A 26,281-nucleotide genomic window follows, 5' to 3' on the forward strand; every position below is an offset into this window, starting at 1 on the left:
GGAAAATACTTATGCTTCTTGGTGACGAGGGTGACAGAGAAGCAGCACGTGGACCCAGAAAACCTAGTCTTGTCCTTGACGAGGCTGAGGGACTTCCTTGTCGAAATGGACGTGAAAGAGCTCTCGCTTCCAGTGTACGATCCAAACAGAGGAAGACTGCATCCTCGGGAATTGTACGCGCTTGTACACGTGATATTCTCTGATACGAACATACAAGTATATCTACATAAGAAATATTACTTAAGTATAGGCTGAGTGATGTGCGAGAGGGTGTTAGGCCAAAGACTAAGTTGTATGTAATATGTGATATGTGTGTTATGTTATGTTATGTTATGTGTTAGGTTATTAAGATCATGGGTAAGTAGGGGTTAGTGACCATGAACAACTAAATGACGATCTTGGGAATAGATCCAAAGTTTGGACTGTCCAATCTTAGGTCGGATTCCAAAATTTTAGAAACCAATTGATTTTAATAAATTTTAGGATAAATATCTTTTTATCTGAACTGTTTTTAAGCAAATTTTAACCATATATTTTAAGGTGAAACAGACATGTGTGATATTTGTGACTTCTTTTCTAGATCCTGATTGATCATTTTATACCTCACTTGAGTCAAATATCGAATCAAATCAAATCAAACTTGAAAAGAATAGAATGGCCAACTTCAACTTGGATGAATTGATGAACCTGGCAGAGGCATATGTGGGACCGATGATAGATGCGATCTATCGTCGGCTGATCGATCGAGACTTCGCTCTGGAGGACCCAGAGGTAGTCATGTTGCTGACCGCCCTGATCAACATCTTAGGGCACGACAACCGTGGGGACCGCCCCACGGAAGTCCTGTTGATGGCAGCATATGGAGAAAGAGGAGTACTAGACCGCCCAAACACGAGAGTGATGAGGTGGAGAAACGGGGCTCTCTCAGGGAGTGACTTGGCGAATGAGCCTGGATTGGGAAGTTCTAGGACTTACCAACCAGGTGAGATGCCAATGCCCTCCAAGCCCAAACCTGGGCTGACGAGAATGCATCGGGAGATGAACAGCGAGGCGACCTCGTCTGGTTCACCACTGAGAGCAGCTGTGCCACCAAAAAGGGCGAAAGTAGCACATAAGGTTCAGACGAACCAAACCATGCAAGATCTGGACGAGATGAACGATGAGCTGAAAAGTACGAAGAAGGAGCTGGACGAGATGACCAGAAGCATGCTCCAGATGGAGGAAGAGTGGGACATGTCGAGAAAGTTGTTTGAAGACTGCAACAAAAAGCAGGGTCAAGAGATTGAGCGCTTGAGGCAGGAATACAAAGAGCGATAGGAGCAGGTGGCGTTGACAACGGCCGTGGAGAAAGTGATACCTGCAAGGGATATTCCTCGTGGGCAGTCCCCGATGGAGCTCTTGACGCCTCGAGAAATGAGTCAAACAACGGAGACACGGCTTCCAGCAGAGACAAATCGAGTAACAATCCCGGATCCTAGCGACACCTTGGGTGATCCCGTCGTAGAACAGACAGTTAGGAAGCTGATAGAGACAGCTGGACGACTGGTCGCTAACAAGAATGCGCCAGGTTCCGGGGTGACTGCACCCTATGGAATGATTGACGATACGGGCAGAGTACAACTCTCCCAGACCGTGATCAGACAAGGGATAAGTAACGTGACACCACTCATGGGGAGCTCGAGAATCCCAGAGAGGAAAGTACGGAAGATGCCAGCGAAGAAAGTGTCTCGCATAATAGACGTGCAGAAGAATAATCAATTGAAATATAATTTCACGGGAGTTCCGGAGACAGATCCGAGGGCCTGATTTAATCGAGCTACTTGGAGCCCGGCTGTAAACATGCAGCAACCACCACTCGGGACATCTCATCTTATACTGGGAGACAGCTTGGTCAGAGTGCTGTCAAATTTGAGGACCTCGTGGGTCACCACGGTGATGGCCTTTGGAGGAGCGACGATAGCCCAATTATATCGGATGGTGGAACTGATGAATCCAGGGAGGATCCCAATGTGATGATCTTAGTTGGGACGAATGGCATCTCCAGAGGTTCAGACGAGCAGGAAGCACTATGGGAGTCAATGATGGTGTGTTTGTTTAGTACCCTCTGGCAGAAATTCAGTTGCGCGGTACTGACCGTTTGCACTGTGCCAATGAACGCGAGAAGCCTGACAGCATCAGGAAGAAGGCACAACGAGGGAGTCGTCAGATGGAACAACATCTTGAGGAACCTAGCAAGTCGAAATGCCGGAAGAATGATCCTCATGGACATCGAACATGAGTTGAGAGCCATGGATCAGGCCAGACTGACCACGGATGGCATCCACTTCGACAGTATTGAAGGACAAACTTGGTTGAATCGAGTCTTCCAAGAGCGGTTGGACGAGCTGGAAGCAGAAGTCTTTGACACGAGAGTGCTGAAGGAAGAAGGAACAGTGAGTGACGCGGTGAATACTACCTTTGTGCCTCCTAGCTTGGAAACACGCTTGGGTACGGTCCCGGCCGTCACGAACTACAGGCAACAAAGCTCCAGCGAACCAGGTCGAAGAACAGACGTACAGGATCGATTGGGAGAAGCACCGATGAGGAGGACTATCCATCCTAGGAGAAGAATAGGACCTGTCAACCCAATCGAAGAGACAGCAGGCACATCTAGATCGGACACTAGATCGGAGACGACGAGTACCAGTCGAGAGGAGAGACCGAGCAGAGGCTCATTGATGTGGTCGAGACCCATACCGTCACCCTGGCATATATACAAAGACGAACTGATGAAGCTGGATCTCCAGAGAGTAAGCTTCATCGAAGATGCAAGGAGGATGCTGAATGGAGCGATGCTATCCGTCAGCAGATTGTACTCGATAACCGGCGTAGACTGGTTGATAGCCGCTAGCATAAATTTCAGCTCCACGACGGCCTTGAGGTTTGCTGACATGGAGGGACTGCCCTCTAACAACACGATGGGACCAGTGAATGCGAGACCGTTGCAAGATGTAAGACTGAACTATGATGAGGGGAATCGTGAAGAGAGACCAGGAAGATTCCTGACGACGAGAGCGCCGATTTGACAACACGTGAAGATATTCAGGCAGCTGACGACAACCCCTGGTCATGTGAAGGAAAGAGTGTACCCAAAACTAGTGAACCAAGATGGTGATGCCCAGAGATATGGCGGATTGACAGCGATAAAGAAAGATGAGACCATCTTCGCCGCCTATGACAAAGCCGAGGCCGAGATGAGGAAGGCCAAAATTATGGTAGTAGCGAATTCAGAGTTCGTGTACACCTCCAAGTCTTTGTTTTGGCCGGACGTCATAATGTTGGCAGCGGTCGACCTGGACCTATTGCAATCAGTATCTTTGGCTATAGGGGTACAAAGGCAGACGGACATGAACCCAATTACGATTGTGTTTGCTTGCATCAATCACCAGCTACACAGCAGAGGTTTTCTGAGCAGACTCAGAGATCCTACAACAGCAGAAAACGCAGTATGGCCAGCGATAAAAGACATCCTGGAGTCGATGGGTGAAGTGGTGGATGCGACGAAGGAGGGGTCATTCAATAAAGTGGCTTTGAGAGTAGTATTTGCGTTGTCTCCGGGATATGCACATCTCCCAGATGGACTGAAATTCGTGTATGCAATTGTGGCCTTACTCTCGGAAGGAAACATGATGTGATCATATCAGCCCCGAATCGCATGATAGAAATGGAGAACCTGAGGCCACTTAAGGCTGAACTGCCTGCAGTATGGTCAGATATCTCAAACGCGATGAGAGGATTCAAGGACCACGCGCTACACATGTTAGTGTTGGACGAAGTGCTGGGGTTGGAACTGTCCAATTTCAGTCGACAACTCAAACTGAAACCGGGAATAGACGACGACCATCGAGTGATCACGGCAATGTCCAACGACTTATGGTTCCGAGCAATGGAAGTGGCAAGTGAAGATACAATAAGAAAAAATTCACTAGAGACGAGAGCTCATCTGGAGGCGATGGTTCTGAGAACCAAGCCGGAAGCCAACCAGTGGCTACACCTGAACCCTAGAGTGGCGGCATTGGGTGCAGATGCTTTTGAGCAAGGCCCCGTGATGATTACGAAGATGCATGCCTACTGGTTGAAGGAGGTGAACCTGGCGGAAAATGCTGGAGAAAAGACCGCTGAATTTGTAAACAGAATGTGTCAGATTACTCTGGAAACTTTCTGGACCCAGGAAATGAAAGGACAGGAGGGCTTTGAAAGGACAGAGAGCATGCTAGAAGGGTTAGGAGCCGGATGGACCGCGTCCTTCTTGGCAAAAGTTTACCCGAAAGTCTCGCACTATTTGATAAAGGAATTCCTCCAAGCAGTAGTGAGAGTATCGATAGTGGAACTAATAGCCTTGTTCGTGACATTCGGAGCAATGAGTTTCGTGAAAGGACCGGCGATACTGCTCACCGATGGAATACAGAACCTGCGGCTAGATGGACTTCTGACATTGATCGCAATTACCCACGGAAACTTGGGAGGACTAATGGAACTGGCACGTTGTCCAGAGCAGATGAAAGAGAGAGTGAGGAACTTGGATATTAAGAAATCCACGGACTTGTGGAACAAGATAAGAGACCTGAGACACACTCTTATCCAATATCTCTTACAGCAAAATCGCTTTGGAACGGGAGAAGACGAGACGATTGAAAGAGAGAAAGATGTTAGACGACATGTTGGAGGCATGCCGCTATTAACGGATCTGAGCTTGGCTACGAGAACCGATCCCTTGGCGCTGATCAGAGGAGTCACGGAGTTCGTGACAGTGATCCATGGACCAGCAGTCACGTTTGCGTTCCCTGACGTTAAGGTGGAAGCATATAGGAGGTCGGTGCTGCACCTGAACCTCATATCGGCAGTGCACGGTAGTACACTGAACTGGTGTGAGCAGCACACATTGCGGGAGCTCATGAGTGAAGATCTGTTATTTGCGAAAATATCGGAGCCAGAGATGACAGTCATCAATTTTGACGATCACTTCCGTGACCGCATTGGAGAAGTAGAAAGAGGACATATCGAGGTGTTTCCAAAGCTTTGGAATCTGAGACCCTATGACAAAACGAATGGTGAAATAACCAGAGTGCCTCGTCTCACTGCAGCCTATCACAAAGTGGGAGAAGAGACGAAGAACTGGGGCGATTACAAGAAGCTACCGGAGGCAATCCTTGACTTCCCTCTGATAAGAAGGATGTTGCTCGGAGCAGTCTCCGTGGTACAAACTCCTAGGTTGAGAGCATTCGAAACCAATGAAAGGAGAGTAGGGAATTTCGTGGGAACGGTGGACCCATACTTTGTAGGGAGAAATGCCGCCGTGTTACAGTACACACGATTTGCATACACGGATCAAGCGACGAGAAGGCGAATAAGCAACGCCGCTACTCCCAAGCCTGGAAGATTTGATGAGGAATGGAAGGGATTAGGCTTAGCTCCGATGAGAATGAGAGGCAGGACCGAATTGCCTGAAGCCTCATTAATCCTGACTAGCGTAAAACAGGAGATGAAAGTGGGAGGAGTACTGCATACGAGAACCTTCCTAGCACCCTTCGGATGCGAAGAAATCAAAGTGGTCAATTGAGAAGAGGAACATAAATCGGCCGGTACACTGCTCATACCGAGATTCCAGGGAGAAGCCGTCAATGACGAACAAGGACCATCGAGCCCAAACAAAGATAAGTCAGAAGGAAATGACGGACAGGGTGGAAGCCGTCAAACCGAAGAACCCATGCAACAAGATCAAGCTGGTGGGGAAGACGACAGGGCATCGACAGGAGGAACATCCAGCCTGGATTTTAACATCTTCAGTGATCTTGAAAATAATGCGGATACGTTGGAAACGACTGAGCCAGCGGATGAAGACATCTCGACACTGGAGCCTCCGTCAGCCTTTATGGAAATGAAACGGAATTTGCCGGAGAGCAGCTCTCCTGGCAATTCAAGAAATAACGACCAGAGAATCCTCATGGAATCACCTCGGAGGAGAAAAATAGAGGCTTCAACCAGAGTACCTTTCTTGGGAACGCTGCCCGAAGAAGACTGGGAAGTGCATCACCGAGACCACGAGAGTAGGACGGGATGTAAGCTGGACAGAGTGGCGTTTATGGAAGAAGTCTGGACCGTGGTTCAAAGCTATGGGACCCAGTCTATTCCGAAAACGGGTCTCAACCAACCCTTGATGAGAGAAGTACTTGACAAGCTTGATGAGTGTGAAGGGAGACTGAGTGAGTTGTTGATCGACTCAGCCACTGATGAGAGTGAAGCGAATTCTCCAATCAAGATGACACCGCAGGACGATGAAGGAGAGGTGGTGTACCTGTCAAGAACCAGGAGAGGGACGATGCGATCGAAAATGGTGATTGATAAAATCAATGCGATGAAAATGAAGTTAGGCAGCAGAGTGATGCCGAGGAGAATTGGAAAGACGAAAGTGGATTCAGAAATATCGATGAAAGCTGGTAACTCAGCGAAAAGGAAACGAGTCGAGGAGGTCATGGATTTGGGGCAAGGTGATTATCAATTGTCTGGCACAGATAGAATATTAACTGATATAGCGATGGTGCCACCCATTCTCATGGCGGGGATAAAGTCAACCGGTTATAAATCCAAAAGGAGTGACAGCACTCTGATTTGAGCAACCTTAGAAATGGAAATACTCAGCCAATGTGGAGAGAGCAAAATGAGAGACTTCAAGCCATCTCCCATAAATCATGGAAAAGGAAGTGTCGCAGGACAACTAACACCAGTGGAATACAACCGACTAACAGTGTCGGAGACAGTGTCAATAAATGAACCCACCGGTGGATACATGGAGATGTTAGAATACCGAAACTCGGCTAGAGGGTATGTAATGGCCCTGGAAGACGAAAAAGCCATGGTGCATGATGGGACTGACTCGCGAAGAATATGATTCAGAAGAAAGGAAGAGATCAAAAGAAGAAAAGGTTTTCCGACGAATCTGAGGGATCTGATAGTCCAGGAGGGAGCAGCAATAGCGTGTGCGAAGCGGAGAGACGCTCTCTGTTTCATTCGATTCCTGATAGAGCAGATTTCAGTACCTGCATTAAACACTTGTGTTAAAATGTTGAGGGAAGGCGATGAGCGAACGAAAGCCTTATTCTTGCTAGCACTGCTGGATATGCAGCAAAGTAAACCGATGAGGGTGAACATGAAAGAACCTGAGGAATTGGAACCCATGAAAAAGATAGACGAAATCAGGAGATTCTCAAACAAGGAGCTGAGACTCACTAAAGAATCTATGGGAGCATTGCCGAAATCCAGTGAATACTGTGGACCGATCAAGAAGAAATCGTATAGCTACGTATCCGGGATCATAGGGATAGCGTATAATCCTTTCCTGAGGAAAGAAATACGTGATTGCTTTTTTGATTATGAGCAGGCGGTGTTACTAAGAGTCTGGACGTCCAGAATTGTAACGATTAAGAGCGTTAACAATCCACAGGCCAAATTGGGACTGGTCTTGGAAGAAGAGGTGACTGCACCTTCAGTACCAAAATCCGACAAGAGAGTGGAGTTTGGGTTGGGATTCTCAGATGAATTACTGAGAACGAGCTTGATGGCAGTGTGGGAATTGATGAGGCCATCATGGTGTCCTAGTCCCAACGCTGACTCAATATTACGGGCGACGCAAGACATACAGAGGGAACTGAATGCAGACTGTAACCTGCGTGACCTCAACATCGTATATAATGTGATGATAACAGCCTCTAAGAGCAACGGAGAAGATAAAGTGGAGTTGCCTGGCTGGGGACCAGAAAACTGGGTCAAACCTGGTAGCTGTCTGGCGGAAGTCTGTGGACTGGAGGGTCACGTTTGTGGAGGTCTAGACTGTGTGAAAACCCTGGAGAAACAACACAAGCAATTGACAGTATTGTTTGGAAACGTAGTGATGAAAGCAAGAACGGAAACGGAACTGATAGCAGATTGCCATGGAGGAACCGATGTGAATCTGGTGACTGCACTAGGATTCTACAGCATGTTTGGTTCTTTAGAGTCACTATTGAATCTAGAACAGAAACATGAGATGGTCACAGCCATCAGCGTAGAAGTATTCCCAGGAATTCTGCAGACTGAACAGAAATACATAGGGAAATGGAGGGAAGCAATCGAGACAGAGATGAACATCAGACACAGCGAGACTTATTGTAGACCATCAGGAGCACGATATTTGGTGGGTTCAACGTTGGCTCCAATGTGCAAGAGCAGATACCCTGTACATTTCGTAGCTGTGGACGTGAAGAGTACAAGAACGATTGTGGATCAAGCCTTCTCAGTGCCGAAGTGTGTGAGATTGGCGAGAATGTCTGAGAAGTCTTACGAGTTACTATGTAAGATGTTATCAGCAGTCCCAGAGAGAACCAAAGAAGAATTGGAGTCAATACTAGGAAAGAAGTTCATGGGATATGTGAGCGGGAACTTCAGTGACTTTGAGAAACAGAAACAGAGAGGATCAACTGTCACAGATTACAATGCAGTAGATGAAAATGATGAAGTCCACCGAGTGATGATGGAAGTGGAACCATTGCTGGAAGCTTCGGGAAAACGTAATTGGAGGAGCATCATGTTGACGCATGACGAGTTTCCTTGCCACTGCTTGCTGCAGACCTGGTGGTACCCCAAGCGTAGTAATCTGATGTTGATCTGGGACTCTGGAGAGCTGCTCTCCATGGGTTTACCAGATTCATCACAGCCCGTAACAATAGTGATAGTGGGAGTTATGATGGCGATACGATGGCTGGAAGCTCATGTGAGAGAAAATAATAGACAGGAGGCACCGACGAGAGAACAGTTGCGGAAGTTAGATTGTCTAAAAGATTTAGACCTTTTTGAGACAATGTGCAAAGTTCTAAACATCCCGATGGAAGTGAAGAAGATATGGGCAAGAAAACGATTGATGCCATGGTTCAGAGCTAACATGACTGCATGGTTGTACGAGTATGCGAAAAAGCATATGTCGAAGCATGGCAGAGTGTACAGTGAATATCAGCTGGACATTGGGGCAGGAGCTTTCAAGCGAGCTCTCGTAACTCATCGGAATGCAGTGACCACCGCTGTGAAAAGAATTTCCAGGACGAGTGAACGTAGTGGAAATGAGAAGGCAGAGATGCTGAAAGAAGATCTGGAGAGAAACGTGACGTTGTGTCTCCACAACAGCTTCTGCAGGAACAGAGAATCTAACGTGGATCCACTACCTTGCTGCAAACAGAGGGTAGAAGAGCAGAAGTGTTGGAGGACGGCTTCCAGCAGCGTCAGGATAGCTAACGACGTGTTACAGGATACGGAGACTGAGAGTGCAGAGTCAGTATCACAGGAGGAAGAAATGGAGCATTGACGAATGACCGAAAAACAAGATGAAAAAAGAAACGAAATTAGAAGAATTTAGAAGTTTTAGAACTTCTAAACGACGAAAAAAGAAGAAAACGAAGAAGTGATGAAGAAAAGTTAAAACTCAGAATTGTTTTAAGTGTGTGAAAAACTCAAGTGAGAAACCAAGCAACCAAGTTGTAATAGAACACTGAAACATTTAGTTGAGTTTTGAAATTGTTGCATTTATAAATTTGCATTTTGATTTTAGTTGAAGTGGCTTTAGAGACACTCACTTACTACTTATTTAGAAAGGCTTTAAGTGAAGGAGTATATTAAAATATTCTAGCCTGCATGAATGTTTTTAATCAGCTAGGAGATCTGATCACTTTGTGGTGACATGGGAGGCTTGAGTAATCTCTCGAAGAGGGAGATTGTTTCATTGTTCTTTCTAACCACAGAGTTTCTTAGTTTTAATATTCAAGACAATGACAAGCGAGATTTCTGAAGGGAAACGCATAGTAGGATAATTTTAGCTTGTTGGTTGGCAGGACTGACCTGCAAGCCAACACCTTTTAAATCTAAGAGGAAACGTTTTAATCGGGACATTGACACTGGAAGTCAGAAAATATGTTTTATCTTAGGTCATATCCTCAATGTGCAGATTGGTGAAAGAATTTGAAGGCTATAGTGATGTAGTATGATGCCATTTATATTCTGCAGTGAGTCGATGTGACGTGGATAAAAGTAATTTCGTGCATTTTGTAAATTCTGTTCGATGACACTGTATCTATTTTACGAACATTGCGTGATTCAATGAGGACATTGAGAGGACTGTCCGGGGAGTATGTGACATTCGACCAGAATGTGAAAAATGCAATCTCTGCAGAATTCGAATTTTTAGCAGCGAGCCTTCCGGATTGGTGATTATTAAGAATTAAGAACGTTATTGGAACGATTGGCCAAACTGTGAGGGCTGGAATATTCTGGTATTTTAAGATTTCAAAAATTCGAATTATGACGTCATATTTCTGAGAAACGGCAGAAACGGCCATTTTGGCTAAAACGAGAAAGAGGAACAGAACAACGTTAGCTGCGCTAACAACAACTAAGAAATCGAGATTGGAAAACGACAACGAGTTACAGATTAACAGAGAACACTCCGAGTTGCAACTATTGTGCCGCTACAATAGTTGCAAGGCCGTTGCGAACAACGGTGAAGGGTGAAAGACGGCCTTCCGGATTAAGAAGAAATCAGGATTAACAAACTTGATCCAGCGGATTTGTCAATTCGGAAGGGTAAAGGAACTGAAACTTTTATCCTGTTACATAAACTTTTAGCTTCCTGTCATGTGCTGACTTGAATTTAATTAACATCTAGATTCATTTTGATAAGGATGAGAAGCTAGGAGTTGGGGGAAAAGGTTGATCCATCTTCGATGGAGATGATGATTTTTATCTACTGAACAAAAACAATAGTAATATAATAAGTAGTAGTAGCCCCTTTTTTAGGAGTGACCTCGTGGTCTGGGGATACTGAGACCCAGCCATGAGCTCACTATTTCTGCATGTAATCTAGTTAATTTGAGTGTTTTGACCGAAGCCGAAAGCAGTAAAGTTTTTGTCGACCCGATGTTAGAAAAGACCACCGAAAAGTACTGGCTTGGTAGAGACGGTGAAAAGCATGCAAAGCTCTGTTTAGACGTTAGCCAGTCGTCTTAAGACTTAGTTTTGTCTTCCGTCGATATGTATCTTCCGGGCGACAGGGGATCGGCCATTCCCTCGTTCCATGAGAGGTTTGTGACCAAAAACACTTAAAGATATATAAAAAACCAAACAAAAAGCAGTATAGTACCCAAGAAAAACAAAAAACATAAAAAATAACCGAAAAAACCAAAAACAGAAAAAAAAAGTAAAAAATCAGTAGAAATCATCCCCCCAGACAAGATGTGATCCGACCCCCCCGTTTGTTGTTGATAGATATATTGTTGTTACAGGCATTTATATCAGTCAGGATCGTTACGGTCAGTTTTGTAGCCCGTTTGTGAGGCTTGTACTGTAGGGTTATTTGAGCATTTAAGCACGTTAATGATAAATTGCGCTCAATCCGGAAGGGTCAGCTGATTTGCGCTCAATCCGGAAGGGTCTTGGGAGAAGATTGATCCGGCAAGCAGTACAAGGAGCAACAAGAAGAGTTTCAACGACAACAACAATCGACTGTTGGGTATCGTTAACAAGTTTTGTATCCCTTTTGGTAGAAAAATTAAGATAGTAAGCTGTGGGGGGCTCGACAGTGCTGCACTGTAGTGACCCTTCACGAACTGCGAATATCCGAGTTAAGCACCTTAATTCGGATATTAAACAAACCCGGAGGGGTATAGTATTACTAATATTATTAATTATATAGCCTATCTTAACAGTCTTATATCGTTTTTCAGTCAAAAACAACGAAAACAGACCGGTTTTTAGGGTCAAAATAGCGATATTTTGATCCCCCACAAGTCGCGATTTTTGAGATATCGATATTTTTTGAAACGCAAAAAAGCGCTAAGTTAGTGTGTTACATCGTAACAGCACTACCATTATAGATAGAACCGGTTAAGTTAAGTTCGAAGGTGGTTGGAACTATTTTGGTACCGAAAACTGAAATTTCGTGATTTTTGAGAAAACGAAACACTATAAATTCAGAAAATTTTTTGAAATTTTTGAGTTAAGACAGTAAAAATAGTTGTTCGGACAACGTCCACTAGTGAATCTACAACTTTTAAAACCCGCTACCCGAAAGCCTTCCGGGTTGCAGAGAAATCGAACTTAACGTGTTTGATTTGGTGGATTCATCAATCCGGAGGGGTACAGGTAGCATAGTTTTTCGCAAAATTTTTCTACAAAAGCGTTTTAGATCGGTTCTTTTGCATTGAACTAGAAGAATATAGGCCTTCTGAGCTCGGATCAATAATTTTTAGGACGAAAGGACCAGATTTGCGGAAAAAGTTAGGCGGAACCTAAAATAGAGAAAATTTTCGAGTTTAGAAAAAAGACGTTTTAGTTAATAACTTTGGAACTACTGGGCATATCGAGTTGATCTTGGTATCAATAGATCGGAAATTAGCTGAGCTTACTGATAGGGACAGAGACATTTTTCAGAAAAGCAAGCGCGGAAATTTTTTAAGATTGTTTTTAGCAAATTCCTAAATTTGGAAGGGTACACCCTTCACGTTTTATAAATTTCTATTAGAAAAGCCCTTATACCCCTACTAAAAGGTGATAGCGGTTGAATTAAGTAACTTTAGGTTGTTCTAGAAGAAAAGGGAAGACTAAAGGCACAGCAAAAGCTCAAGCGAGCCGAAGTTAGGCGAGCGACAAGACCCTTCACCGTTAGTGTGAATTGTCAAATAAGAGGCTTAACTTCAATCCGGAAGGGTCTAGGAAGGTAGTACATACCCTTCCCAGTTAATTGAAAGAGCGAAATTGCATCGGAGAACGTATCCGGAGGGGTATAGGTTGAAAGAAGGTAAACTCCGAAAAGCTACTTTTACAAAACCGGAGGGCTCCCAATCCGGAGGGGTCACAGATTTTTCAAGTTAGGAGGGCTCCGAATCCGGAGGGGTCTTATAGTTGCTAATTCGGAGGGGTCCAAATCCGGAGGGGTCTTATATTAACTAACTCAGAGGGGTCCCAATCCGGAGGGGTCTAGATTCTGCCAGTCCGGAAGGGTCCTATTTGTGCCAATCCGGAGGGGTATTATTTCATTAAAGGACTTAGGTAGACGAAAGAAAGACTAAAAAGTGAGAGGTATTAGGTTATTAGCACACAGGCTAGGTATCAGTGACTGCACTGGTAACTTGCCTTTCAAAAAGAACCAGACCAAAACAAAACAGGTCCGAACTCGGATATTCGCGACAATAAGTCTAAATTAAAAAGAGCGTGTTTCATTGGTGTGGATTGTAACACAATACGTTTTTGGGAAAAGTGACTGCCCTGAGGATTTTTGTAGGTCTAGCTCGGGCAGTCCGAAGGCAGATAGGTAACATAGTACTCGGTGGGTGCAATAGACGCCCACTTGAGAAAATTACTGCCTTCAAAGTTTTGTCTGTTTGGTGCAGCACCGAGCAGGGGAAGCTTTTTCTTTAAAAGACAGGTTCGACTATTGTACTGCGACCGACTAAGAGTACAAGACACATACGTTTTTTATAGGGATAATCATATTCTGTCATTATATATATATATATATATATATATATATATATATATATATATATATATATTGTTGTTTTGTTGTTTTTGATTTTAAATCAACGTAAACTGTGCTTGATTGGGTAGTGAATACACTGTCTTTTAAATTGACTGATAACATCATATTGTGCTAGTTCTCAAATCATTGGACCGATAATCGGTTAGTGTGAATAATTTTTATACAAACTGTTCTCTGATAACATACAGGGATTCGTGGTCACTATTTAATAGACTCTTGTGAAATTGATTGTGTTGTGTCATTATTATTGTTAATAAAACTATAAGGTCTCTAGTAATCGAGTTAAGTGTATAGGCATTAAAAAGTGACAAATAGAGAATGAGTCTAGACAAGTCAAGGATACCAAAACGAGGTAATAGCTCTAGGAAATTCATACCTGAAAAGCAAAGAAAACCGATGACCGATCCTTTTGTGGATTGGATCAAGCGATCCCGGTCTGATAAAGGTGAGACGGTTTCAGGCAGAATGGTTCAAACGAGAAGTCAGAAGACCTCAGAAGAGCGAAAAGAACTGTTAGAAGTGGAGGTCAATACGGATCTTACCATGAACGACAACCAGGAAGTAAATGGACTGGAAGCGAGAGGCAGAAGGCTTGCGAGTGAATCTACTCCGGTAGAACAAGACCATGATTTTGCCACTTCCACCGGGACATTGGATCGAGAGGAGATGTCGGAACTGTTCGACATCTCAACTGAAGTAGCGGCAACTAGAAGATCTCCGACAGACAACACTATGATGGCAGGCGGTACTGGGAAACAAACAACGTCATCATCGTTCTCCGAAAGAATGAAGAACACCTTCGGAAACATCTTTCCATTCACCATGGGAGGAGGCGCAGGGAACGAAGTTGAATCCCAGGAGGAAGAGGATGAAGAGGAGCAAGGGGACTTTGGATCTCAGGTCAGCATGAATAGTTCGATCCAGGAGAACGAGGCATACGTCGGAAGAGAGACTGGAACCATGGACAAATTTGGTGTAGTGACAACGATGAGCAAAGAGGCAAACACACCGGGCCGGTCAAGAGACTTCGCGATTATGACAAATTTAGAGCTGCAAGCTGGGGAGAGTAGAAATAGAGAGCTGGGCAACGCATTGGCGGATCCTGAGAAAGATAATGAAAAGACGTCGAGGCAGAGAGTCAAGGCCCGGATCTCGACCAGCACGAAGCTACTTGGGACCGACAGGGTTACACCGCCACTAGTAACGCCACTCGTGGATAACGGGGCAGCACTAGAAAAAGCCTTAAACAACATAGTGGACAGTTTAGAAGAACAAAATGAACAGATGTCAATAAGGATGAGTGAACTAGAAAGAGCAGTTCACATTGAAAGAGATAGTCTGCGGGAAGAAATAAACCGCAACAGACAAAAAGTTGGCAGGAGCGAAAAACGCTTGAAAGAAAGAACGGACGAGCATATGGCGAAGAATTTGTCGCGAATGACAAGAGAGGCGGAACAGCTAGAGTTACGCTTAAGAGACGACATGGAGAAGTTAAGAATTCAGCAAGAGCAGTCTCTTGGGACTCTTGACACAAAGATAGACGCGATGATGGAGAGGCGAACTCAGGCTATCATGGATAGGTTGGAAGGGCTACTAAGCAACAAGAGTGGACCAAAAGAAGGAGAACCGAACTCGGGAGGTCCCAGCAGGGAACCGAGGGTGAACTTCAATGAACATCAAAAGAGGAAGACGTATGGATCCACTAGAGGCAGTGGCAGTTCATTAGGCTATGCCACAAGGGGTAATGGAGCTTGGGGCCCGAACAGTAGAGCAAGTTCAACGGGGAACAGACAGACCTCTAACGAACGACCAACGCAAGGCACACATGCGACTGGGAGAAGTGATTCCGGCAACAGGGGGTCATGCAAGCCCGAGGAGGGGTCATGTGGGCCAAGAGGGAAACACTCACGGCGATTCGGGTTGCAGGGATGCACCGCATACAGAGCCTTTGACGAGGTGTGAGGACACTCAGGCGGGACACTCAAGGGATGCTACGCAATAGCCACAGCATTTGAACCCCTAAACAGGTCTTTGGAGACATTCCTGACAAGGTTATCCAGAACCAATGAACGCAGTGAGAAATCCAGAAGAGTCTTTAAGAAACCAAGATGCTACAAAGACGAATCTGATGGCTGTATTGATACCTGGATAGAGGTAATGAAGCTGCATTTCGAGGAAGAGGACTTGTCGGAGAGACAGGAATGCAGCGCGCTCACCAGCAACTTAGAAGGGACAGCCCTGAACTGTGTCATGGCCAAGAAGCAATATCAACGTGACACTGCTGAGAAGATCTTCGAAATCTTGTTAAACCGTTTTGGATCAGGGGTGCAGGGGCACCAGGCGATGATGCGCTTCGAGAAACGGAGGCAACGAGAAGATGAAACGATAGACAAGTTTCTCGATGATTTGGAAATGCTGAGAAGACGCAGCCAACCGGATGAGTCAAACCGAAGGATGAACCTGGCCGAGGCTCAAAATTCATCGATGGTGTGAAGAATGATGAACTTCGTACGATGCTAGCAACGCATTACACACCACTATCAACCAATGCGCCAACACCAGAGGAGTTGAGGCTCAAGTCAAAAGAGTATCTTTTGTTGAAACCTCCTTCGAGATCTGGATATTACAAGAACAATTATGGAAATTTTAACAACGGACCAGCAAACCAAGGGAACAATTGGTACAAACCGAGGGATGATATGGACAAGAGACGCTCTTGTGCCAATTGCAGTTCAACAGACCATCATGTGTCAGCATGCCCAGCTTACAAACAAGGCATGAGGGCAAGAGGCTTTAGCCTCGAGGACGAAGATGCGTCAGAATTGGACCATGAGGATTTCATGAGAGGAGTAATTGCAAAATTCGGCCCGAGGTGTTTCTTTTGCAACTTGGAAGGTCATTTTAAATCAGATTGTCCGCAATTCTGGGATGCAGTGGCAGACATCAAGCATCCAAGACATGAAGAAGCTTTGTCAGGAGTGAAAGCCAGCAAGGCTCGACTTTTGAGTGAGGCGGAGGCACGCAGAAAGGATAAACATCAAGAGCTGGCGGCAAAGAAAATGCAAGCGGTAACAGAGGAGACACGTGAGCCGGAACCGGCAACTGCGGCTGATGGCTTCAAGATCGATTATAAGGCAGCCGCAAGGGATGCTCTAAATAGAGTACAACAGGAATTGGTGACGAAAGAGATCGAACAAAAAGTGAAAATTGAACTGGAAAATGGGAAGCTTCAGGAGCAACTGAATACCTTCGAAGCAACGGAGTTCGAAGAGAAGAAAGCACCAAGCAGTTTAGACATGAAACTTAAAGTGATCTCCGGTAAGAGGTTCGGCATGGTGCCGCAAGGAAATAAGATACAGTCGATAATCTCAGTGGCTGGACACCAGGTAATAAGAAATCTGATGAACCATCCGAGTTCACTTTAATGCATTTGGACACATATGCAGATTATCTGAGGCAAGTGGAGCCACGCACCGAGTCGAGAGCTGTGCGAGCACTACTAACGACGGGTGGCCCTCGCATGAAGAAACTTCATGGACGCTACCTGGAGGTCTATGGGCCGTATCAAATAATGCTGAACGTGGATGGAATCAGTATCTACACCAGGACTTATATAACAACAGATGATGACCAAAGGGGGCAGATCTATTTGGGTGAAGAGGAACTCAAAGTCCGCAGGATAGGCCATGACGCCATGATGGAACAAGACGCGGTACACATTGGATATGAAGCAGATGTGACAGTACATCTGCTCGACACCAACGGAACAAAAATCGGAGTCACAGGGCTTCTGGACACAGGAGCGGTAGTGAGTGTGATGCCGATAAAAACTTGGGAGAGAATGGGCTTCACGCGGGAAGATCTGATTCCTACGAATCTCCGACTGGCCGCCGCCAATCGAGGAGCTATCTACGTAGCCGGAAGAACACCAATAACGGTCCTTCACATGGGAGGACGAGATCTTTGGATGAGCTTCCTGGTGGTAGAGAATCTGGACGACGCCGACCAATTCATCTTGGGCAGAGATTTTGTCAGGAACTTTGACGTGATGATTGACTTGAACAGCGGTCTAATACGGATTAGATACCCGGACCGAAAGTATGTTAAAAGACCAATTAATAGGATAATAACAGACGAAAACAAGGTACCAGTTTTTTGGATAGAAAAATAAAATTACAACCAGGACAAGCTGTGGTAGCAATTTTTAGAATGAGAAATTTAAATTCGTTAAGTGATAGTAAACAGGTTTGCTTAGTACCGAATCCAAATAGTCAGAGTTCGGTGATTTTAGGCCGGAGCTTTTCGGTAACGCGAAACGGACTGTGTGTCAGTGTGTTGTTGAACACACTGGACACCACGGTTTCAATCCAGCGTAGAAAGAAGCCTGGCTACGCTTTGCCGATGAGGACCGACTATGAGGAGACACAAAACTTGAAGAAATATAGTGTGAAAGACTGTCCTTATCATGCCAATAAAGATAAAATTTTAAAGAGGATTAATGAATTAAAATCTATTCATAAATTGTTTTCAATGAAATCCGAAACTGACGACGGCTTATCAAGCTGCTCGAATTTTCTGGAACGCCCCTCGTTATATGAACTAGAATCTGACAAACCGGTTTTTCCAGAGATAGAACATTTAAAAGGGAAAATAGGTGAGGGAGATTTCGAAAAATTGCGGGACCTCCTAAATCGGAACGCAGATGTTTTTTCAAAACATAAGGCGGATATCGGTTGCTGTAATTTCGTCGAACACGAAATCGAACTAGAAGAGGGCGCCGTTCCCCATAGGGAAGGCGCAAGGCGAATGACGCCACATAAATCGGAAGCGTGCCGAGAGGAAATAGAAATGTTGCTTGAATACGACATGATAGAAACCTCGAAATCGCCGAGGGCTTGCGGGGTAGTAATGGCGAAAAAGAAAGGGGGCAGCTTAGATTTTGTTGCGACTTTCGTTACTTGAAGGCGGTAACGATAAAAGATGCGTACCCGATACCGCGAATAGACGAGAGCCTATCTAAGCTTGGTGATGCCAAGTTCTTCACCACATTAGACTTAGGTTCTGCCTTCTGGCAGGTCCCTCTGCGAAAGAAGGACAGAGAGAAAACCGGATTCGCGTGCGAATTGGGATTGTACCAGTGGAAGAGGATGCCCTTCGGCTTTTGCTATGCAACGGCCACTTTTCAAAGACTGATGGCTCAGGCTTTGACGAAAGTGACCAAGAAGTACGGGAATCTCGTGATGTGTTACGTGGATGACGTAGTCATAGCGACACCGACCCTGGAAGACCACATTGATAGGCTCGAGGAGGTCTTTGGATGCATGAAGAGAGCAGGATTGAAGTGCAAACCATCGAAATGTGAAATCCTTAGGGATTCGATAAAGTACCTAGGAAGAATGGTGGATAGGCATGGTATGAGGCCGGACCCGGAAGCAGTGGAAGCAGTGTTGACATGGAAAGCTCCCAGAACGGACACACAGCTCCTGAGCTTCCTAGGGTTTGCCAATTACTACCGAGAATTCATAAAAGGATATGCGGACAAGGTGTATCCGATGCAGAAGCTGATGTGCAACAAAGGGAAAAAGTTCGAATGGAACGATGAGGCACAGGTTGCTTTCGAGAACATAAAGCGGGAACTGTGCGAAGCGCCAGTGCTGGGCATGCCTACAGAAAAGGGAATGTATGTTCTCGACACAGACGCATCGGTGGTGCCCATCTCAGGAATCTTGCATCAAGAGCAAGAATGGAACGGAAGAACAATTCTCCGTCCCATTGCATACGGCAGCAAGGTCTTGAGTGACACAGAGATGAAATATGGCGCACCAAAAGCAGAAATGTTTGCAGTAGTCACCTTCGTGGAAAAGTACCGTGCATACTTGGGGAGCGCTCCCTTCAAGTCACGCGTGGACAACAGAGCGTTATCCTGGTTGAAAACCTACAGTACTTCTTACGGACAGAAAGAACAGGGGAGCAGCAAGCGAAAGAAAACCGTCACCTTTGTAGACCGGGATAAAGAGGGTGAAGAGGTAGAACAAAATCTGCTGCAAGACTATTTGTCCGGGGAGAAGGACAATGAGAAGAACCAGCGATCACAAGATCAACACCCGGGACAAGAAAATTTGTCCGGGGCGTATGAGATAGACGAGAAAATTCCTGATGAGAAACAGGACCTAGAGAACAAGGTTTTGTCCGGGGAGTTCAGATGGATGCGAAGAAAGCACAGACATGATCTGGAGGAGCGTGCAGTCTCCAGCACAACCTCTTCGACAGATGATAATTCAGGAAGCTCAGGAATGGACACCTATTCAGACAGGAATTCGAACTCGGGATCAGAACTGTCAGAACTAGCGATACACACGGTACTAGTGGAAACTAGGGCAAGGGACCTGGACAGAGAGGTGTACCAGGATCCTGACAGTGATCGCTACCTTATACCGAGCAAAAGAGTCTTTGACAACGCAGCGGATGACTTGGAGACAATAGCGTATCGAAACGCTCGATAAGCCTGTTGCCACAGAAAGCGGTAGTCAGGACTGATCTTCTGCCGTTTGAACAAGAAACACAACCGTTGGCGAAGATTTGGTGCGTTAAGATGGAAGAAGACACACATCAGCTCAACGAGCTGAATAGTCAGATGAGGGTCATGAAGACGTACTTGAAGGCGAGATACAGACTCTCGGACCTTCTAAGGGCGCAGAGAAATGATCGCATGACAAGCAACCTGAAAAGGTGGATCGAGATTGGGTCTCCGGATAAAGGGGACCTCGAGGAAGATAGTTATTGCATCCTGAGACAATAATTCATGCAGAAGGAAGGGAGGTTATATTTGAACAAGGACGGGATTGTGGCTTGCAAAAGAAGGGAGGAAGACAGAGTCCTATACAAGTATAACGCGATAGTGTTACCGCAACTCTATCAGACAGAACTATTATTCAGGTCACATGATCAAATGGGCCATCAGGGGATCGACAAAGTATATCAGAGGATCCTGAAGCGCTTTGAGTGGCCTGGGTTGAAAAAGCATGCGAGAAATGGGTAACAGCATGTCTGTCATGCCAACAGGTCAAGGATCCAAGGAAGTTGCGATTTCCTTTACAATCGATAGAGTCGTCTGAATTCAACGAGGTGGTGCAATTAGATCACCAAAAGATATGCATGACAGACAATGGTTACAATCAGTTGCTGGTCATGATAGATCATTTTACGAAGTATGCAGAGGCCGTGCCCTGCATAACTGCCTCGGCGGAAGAGACATGCGACCACCTGATCAATACGTGGATAGCAAGACATGGTTGTCCGATGACGTTTCAATCGGATAATGGAACAGCTTTCGTAGGAGAGCTTACGAAAGAGCTTATGAGACGCTCACAGGTCGCTCAGGCTGATTCCACGACATACCACCCTCAGACGAATGGCTTAGTGGAAAGACAGAATAGGACGTTAGTGTCGATGCTAAGAGTATATTGTTCCAGGTATATGACCGATTGGGACAGATATCTTCCACAGGTGATGGGAGCATATAATAGCACGCAACACTCCACCACTGGAGTCAGTCCACACATGATGCTAACTGGACACGAAAAGTCTTTACCCTTAACCTTCTTCTACCCAGAATATGAGGGAAAGAAAACTTCCCACAGTTCTACGTGAGGGATGTGATCAGACGCCAACAGGAGTTGAACGATTTGTGTAGACGAAACACTCAGCAGGCACAGGCAAGGCAGAGGAAAAGATTCGACAAGAAAGCAGCTGGTGCAAAGGCTTACTCAGTGGGAGACTACGTATGGGTATTTCAGAACGTTATACCACCGAAAGGGACAAAGAAGCTCCTAAAAAAATGGAGAGAACCCTTCATGATTACAGAGGTGCACCAGGAGGGACGCTTTTATAGACTGAGTACTGGCCGAGCCGCCCACTACGAGAACATCAAGCCACACAATCCATCGTCAGAAGACTGGTGTATACCTGCAGACATGGAAGAAGGGGATTATCTGATGATGAATCTTGCTTGTGAGGTCAATGAAAAAGGCACCAGGGAGAAGAACGATGGAAACGAAGTCGTAGAGGAAGGTACGGATACACCACTGGACCTGGATCCAAACGAACAGATCGAAGCGAACAGATGACACCTTACCCTACGCAGAGGAAGATTGGCAGGATCCCGAACAGATAGAGGTTCCCAAGAACTTGGAACCGGATCTTCCGTTCACCATACAGACTCGTCAGAAGGATGGGATGAGATCGAGAAAGAAATACAATCCTTACGGTGACGACTTTGTAGTGGATAGGATAGATCTAAAGAAGATAGTGGAGGAAGTAGTGGGTCTAGAGGAAATAACTGTGTCACAAGACAGAGACATAGTCGATGATCACAACGATGAGTGGGTTGAAGACTGGTCGAAACCCGAGGTAGAATTCGACGACGAGCAACAGCAGTCATATGAACAAGACCTGACGAACCTGCGTGTCTTAGAGTGGCTGAATGAAATGACCTTGGATCCAGAGGAGACCAGCGTCACGATTCAAGACGTAGATCGTGAAAGCATGAAATACATCAAGACCGAACGAGATGATCCTTCCTGGGCTGCCCAGGAAGGACGACTACTAATTCCAGCTTCTAACCTTGACTTGATACCCGGTATGCGATCGACGGGGACGTCGATGGATATTTTTGTCCGGGGAGTGGGGGTAGGACTTACCCACACTGAAAACTTGATAATAAAAAAATTAAGAATAGCAAGAGAAACAGGAGACTTAGAAGCAGAAACAGGCGAAGAACCTAAGAAACCTGACATAGGCAGGGTAGTTGAGTCATATTTTAATTTACCAAATGAATATTCTAGTAACATAATACTAACAGACAGTGATTTCATACTCACAAACAGAACATGTGCGATAGCGATCACCGCAGACATGAGTTTTGGGACAGCGCTAGCGGCAGATTTTAAGAGGGAATGCAAAGACCAGGGATAGGGGGCGTAGCAGCCTTACCTCCGGCGGTGTCGCAGATACCGGGAAAATACTTATGCTTCTTGGTGACGAGGGTGACAGAGAAGCAGCACGTGGACCCAGAAAACCTAGTCTTGTCCTTGACGAGGCTGAGGGACTTCCTTGTCGAAATGGACGTGAAAGAGCTCTCGCTTCCAGTGTACGGTCCAAACAGAGGAAGACTGCATCCTCGGGAATTGTACGCGCTTGTACACGTGATATTCTCTGATACGAACATACAAGTATATCTACATAAGAAATATTACTTAAGTATAGGCTGAGTGATGTGCGAGAGGGTGTTAGGCCAAAGACTAAGTTGTATGTAATATGTGTGTTATGTTATGTTATGTTATGTGCTAGGTTATTAAGATCATGGGTAAGTAGGGGTTAGTGACCATGAACAACTAAATGACGATCTTGGGAATAGATCCAAAGTTTGGACTGTCCAATCTTAGGTCGGATTCCAAAATTTTAGAAACCAATTGATTTTAATAAATTTTAGGATAAATATCTTTTTATCTGAACTGTTTTTAAGCAACTGTATATATGTTAAGGTGAAACAGACAAGTGTGATATTTGTGACTTCTTTTCTACATCCTGATTGATCATTTAATACCTCACTTGAGTCAAATATCGAATCAAATTAAATCAAACTTGAAAGAATAGAATGGACAACTTCAACTTGGATGAAGTGATGGACCTGGCAGAGGCATATGTAGGACCGATGGTAGATGCGATCTATCGTCGGCTGATCGAACGAGACTTCGCTTTGGAGGACCCAGAGGTGGTCATTTTGCTGACCACCCTGATCAACATCTTGGGGCACGACAACCGTGGGGACCGCCCCACGGAAGTCCTGTTGATGGCAGCATATGGAGAAAGAGGAGTACTAGACCGCCCAAACATGAGAGTGATGAGGTGGAGAAACGGGGCTCTCTCAGGGAGTGACTTGGCGAATAAGCCTGGATTGGGAAGTTCTAGGACTTACCAACCAGGTGAGATGCCAATGCCCTCCAAGCCCAAACCTGGGCTGACGAGAATGCATCGGGAGATGAACAGCGAGGCGACCTCGTCTGGTTCACCACTGAGAGCAGCTGTGCCACCAAAAAGGGCGAAAGTAGCACATAAGGTTCAGACGAACCAAACCATGCAAGATCTGGACGAGATGAACGATGAGCTGAAAAGTACGAAGAAGGAGCTGGACGAGATGACCAGAAGCATGCTCCAGATGGAGGAAGATCGGGACATGTGGAGAAAGTTGTTTGAAGACTGCAACAAAAAGCAGGGTCAAGAGATTGAGCGCTTGAGGCAGGAATACAAAGAGCGATCGGAGCAGGTGGCGTTGACAACGGCCGTGGAGAAAGTGATACCTGCAAGGGATATTCCTCGTGGGCAGTCCCCGATGGAGCTCTTGACGCCTCGAGAAATGAGTCAAACAACGGAGACACGGCTTCCAGCAGAGACAAATCGAGTAACAATCCCGGATCCTAGCGACACCTTGGGTGATCCCGTCGTAGAACAGACAGTTAGGAAGCTGATAGAGACAGCTGGACGACTGGTCGCTAACAAGAATGCGCCAGGTTCCGGGGTGACTGCACCCTATGGAATGATTGACGATACGGGCAGAGTACAACTCTCCCAGACCGTGATCAGACAAGGGATAAGTAACGTGACACCACTCATGGGGAGCTCGAGAATCCCAGAGAGGAAAGTACGGAAGATGCCAGCGAAGAAAGTGTCTCGCATAATAGACGTGCAGAAGAATAATCAATTGAAATATAATTTCACGGGAGTTCCGGAGACAGATCCGAGGGCCTGCTTTAATCGAGCTACTTGGAGCCCGGCTGTAAACATGCAGCAACCACCACTCGGGACATCTCATCTTATACTGGGAGACAGCTTGGTCAGAGTGCTGTCAAATTTGAGGACCTCGTGGGTCACCACGGTGATGGCCTTTGGAGGAGCGACGATAGCCCAATTATATCGGATGGTGGAACTGATGAATCCAGGGAGGATTCCCAATGTGATGATCTTAGTTGGGACGAATGACATCTCCAGAGGTTCAGACGAGCAGGAAGCACTATGGGAGTCAATGATGGTGTGTTTGTTTACTACCCTCTGGCAGAAATTCAGTTGCGCGGTACTGACCGTTTGCACTGTGCCAATGAACGCGAGAAGCCTGACAGCATCAGGAAGAAGGCACAACGAGGGAGTCGTCAGATGGAGCGACATCTTGAGGAACCTAGCAAGTCGAAATGCCGGAAGAATGATCCTCATGGACATCGAACATGAGTTGAGAGCCATGGATCAGGCCAGACTGACCACGGATGGCATCCACTTCGACAGTATTGAAGGACAAGCTTGGTTGAATTGAGTCTTCCAAGAGCGGTTGGACGAGCTGGAAGCAGAACTCTTTAATACGGGAGTGCTGAAGGAAGAAGGAACAGTGAGTGACGCGGTGATTACCACCTTTGTGCCTCCTAGCTTGGAAACACGCTTGGGTACGGTACCGGCCGTCACGAACTACAGGCAACAAAGCTCCAGCGAACCAGGTCGAAGAACAGACGTACAGGATCGATTGGGAGAAGCACCGATGAGGAGGACTATCCATCCTAGGAGAAGAATAGGACCTGTCAACCCAATCGAAGAGACAGCAGGCACATCTAGATCGGACACTAGATCGGAGACGACGAGTACCAGTCGAGAGGAGAGACCGAGCAGAGGCTCATTGATGTGGTCGAGACCCATACCGTCTCCCTGGCATATATACAAAGACGAACTGATACTGTGAATGCGAGACCGTTGCAAGATGTAAGACTGAACCATGATGAGGGGAATCGTGAAGAGAGACCAGGAAGATTCCTGACGACGAGAGCGCCGATTGGACAACACGTGAAGATATTCAGGCAGCTGACGACACCCCTTGGTCATGTGAAGGAAAGAGTGTACCCAAAACTAGTGAACCAAGATGGTGATGCCCAGAGATATGGCGGATTGACAGTGATAAAGAAAGATGAGACCATCTTCGCCGCTTATGACAAAGCAGAGATGAGGAAGGCCAAGATTATGGTAGTAGCGAATTCAGAGTTCGTGTACACCTCCAAGTCTTTGTTTTGGCCGGACGTCATAATGTTGGCCGCGGTCGACCTAGACCTATTGCAATCAGTATCTTTGGCTCTAGGGGTACAAAGGCAGACGGACATGAACCCAATTACGATTGTGTTTGCTGGTATCAATGACCATCTACACAGTAGAGGTTTTCTGAGCAGACTCAGAGATCCTACAACAGCAGAAAAAGCAGTATGGCCAGCGATAAAAGACATCCTGGAGTCGATGGGTGAAGTGGTGGATGCGACGAAGGAGGGGTCATTCAATAAAGTGGCATTGAGAGTGGTATTTGCGTTGTCTCCGGGATATGCACATCTCCCAGATGGACTGAAATTCGTGTATGCAATTGTGGCCTTACTCTCGGAAGGAAAAATGATGTGATCATATCAGCCCCGAATCGCATGATAGAAATGGAGAACCTGAGGCCACTTAAGGCTGAACTGCCTGCAGTATGGTCAGATATCTCAAACGCGATGAGAGGATTCAAGGACCACGCGCTACACATGTTAGTGTTGGACGAAGTGCTGGGGTTGGAATTGTCCAATTTCAGTCGACAACTCAAACTGAAACCGGGAATAGACGACGACCATC

Source organism: Symsagittifera roscoffensis, chromosome 8 (assembly GCF_963678635.1).
Source record: "Symsagittifera roscoffensis chromosome 8, txSymRosc1.1, whole genome shotgun sequence".
NCBI classification, from domain to species: Eukaryota; Metazoa; Xenacoelomorpha; order Acoela; family Convolutidae; genus Symsagittifera; species Symsagittifera roscoffensis.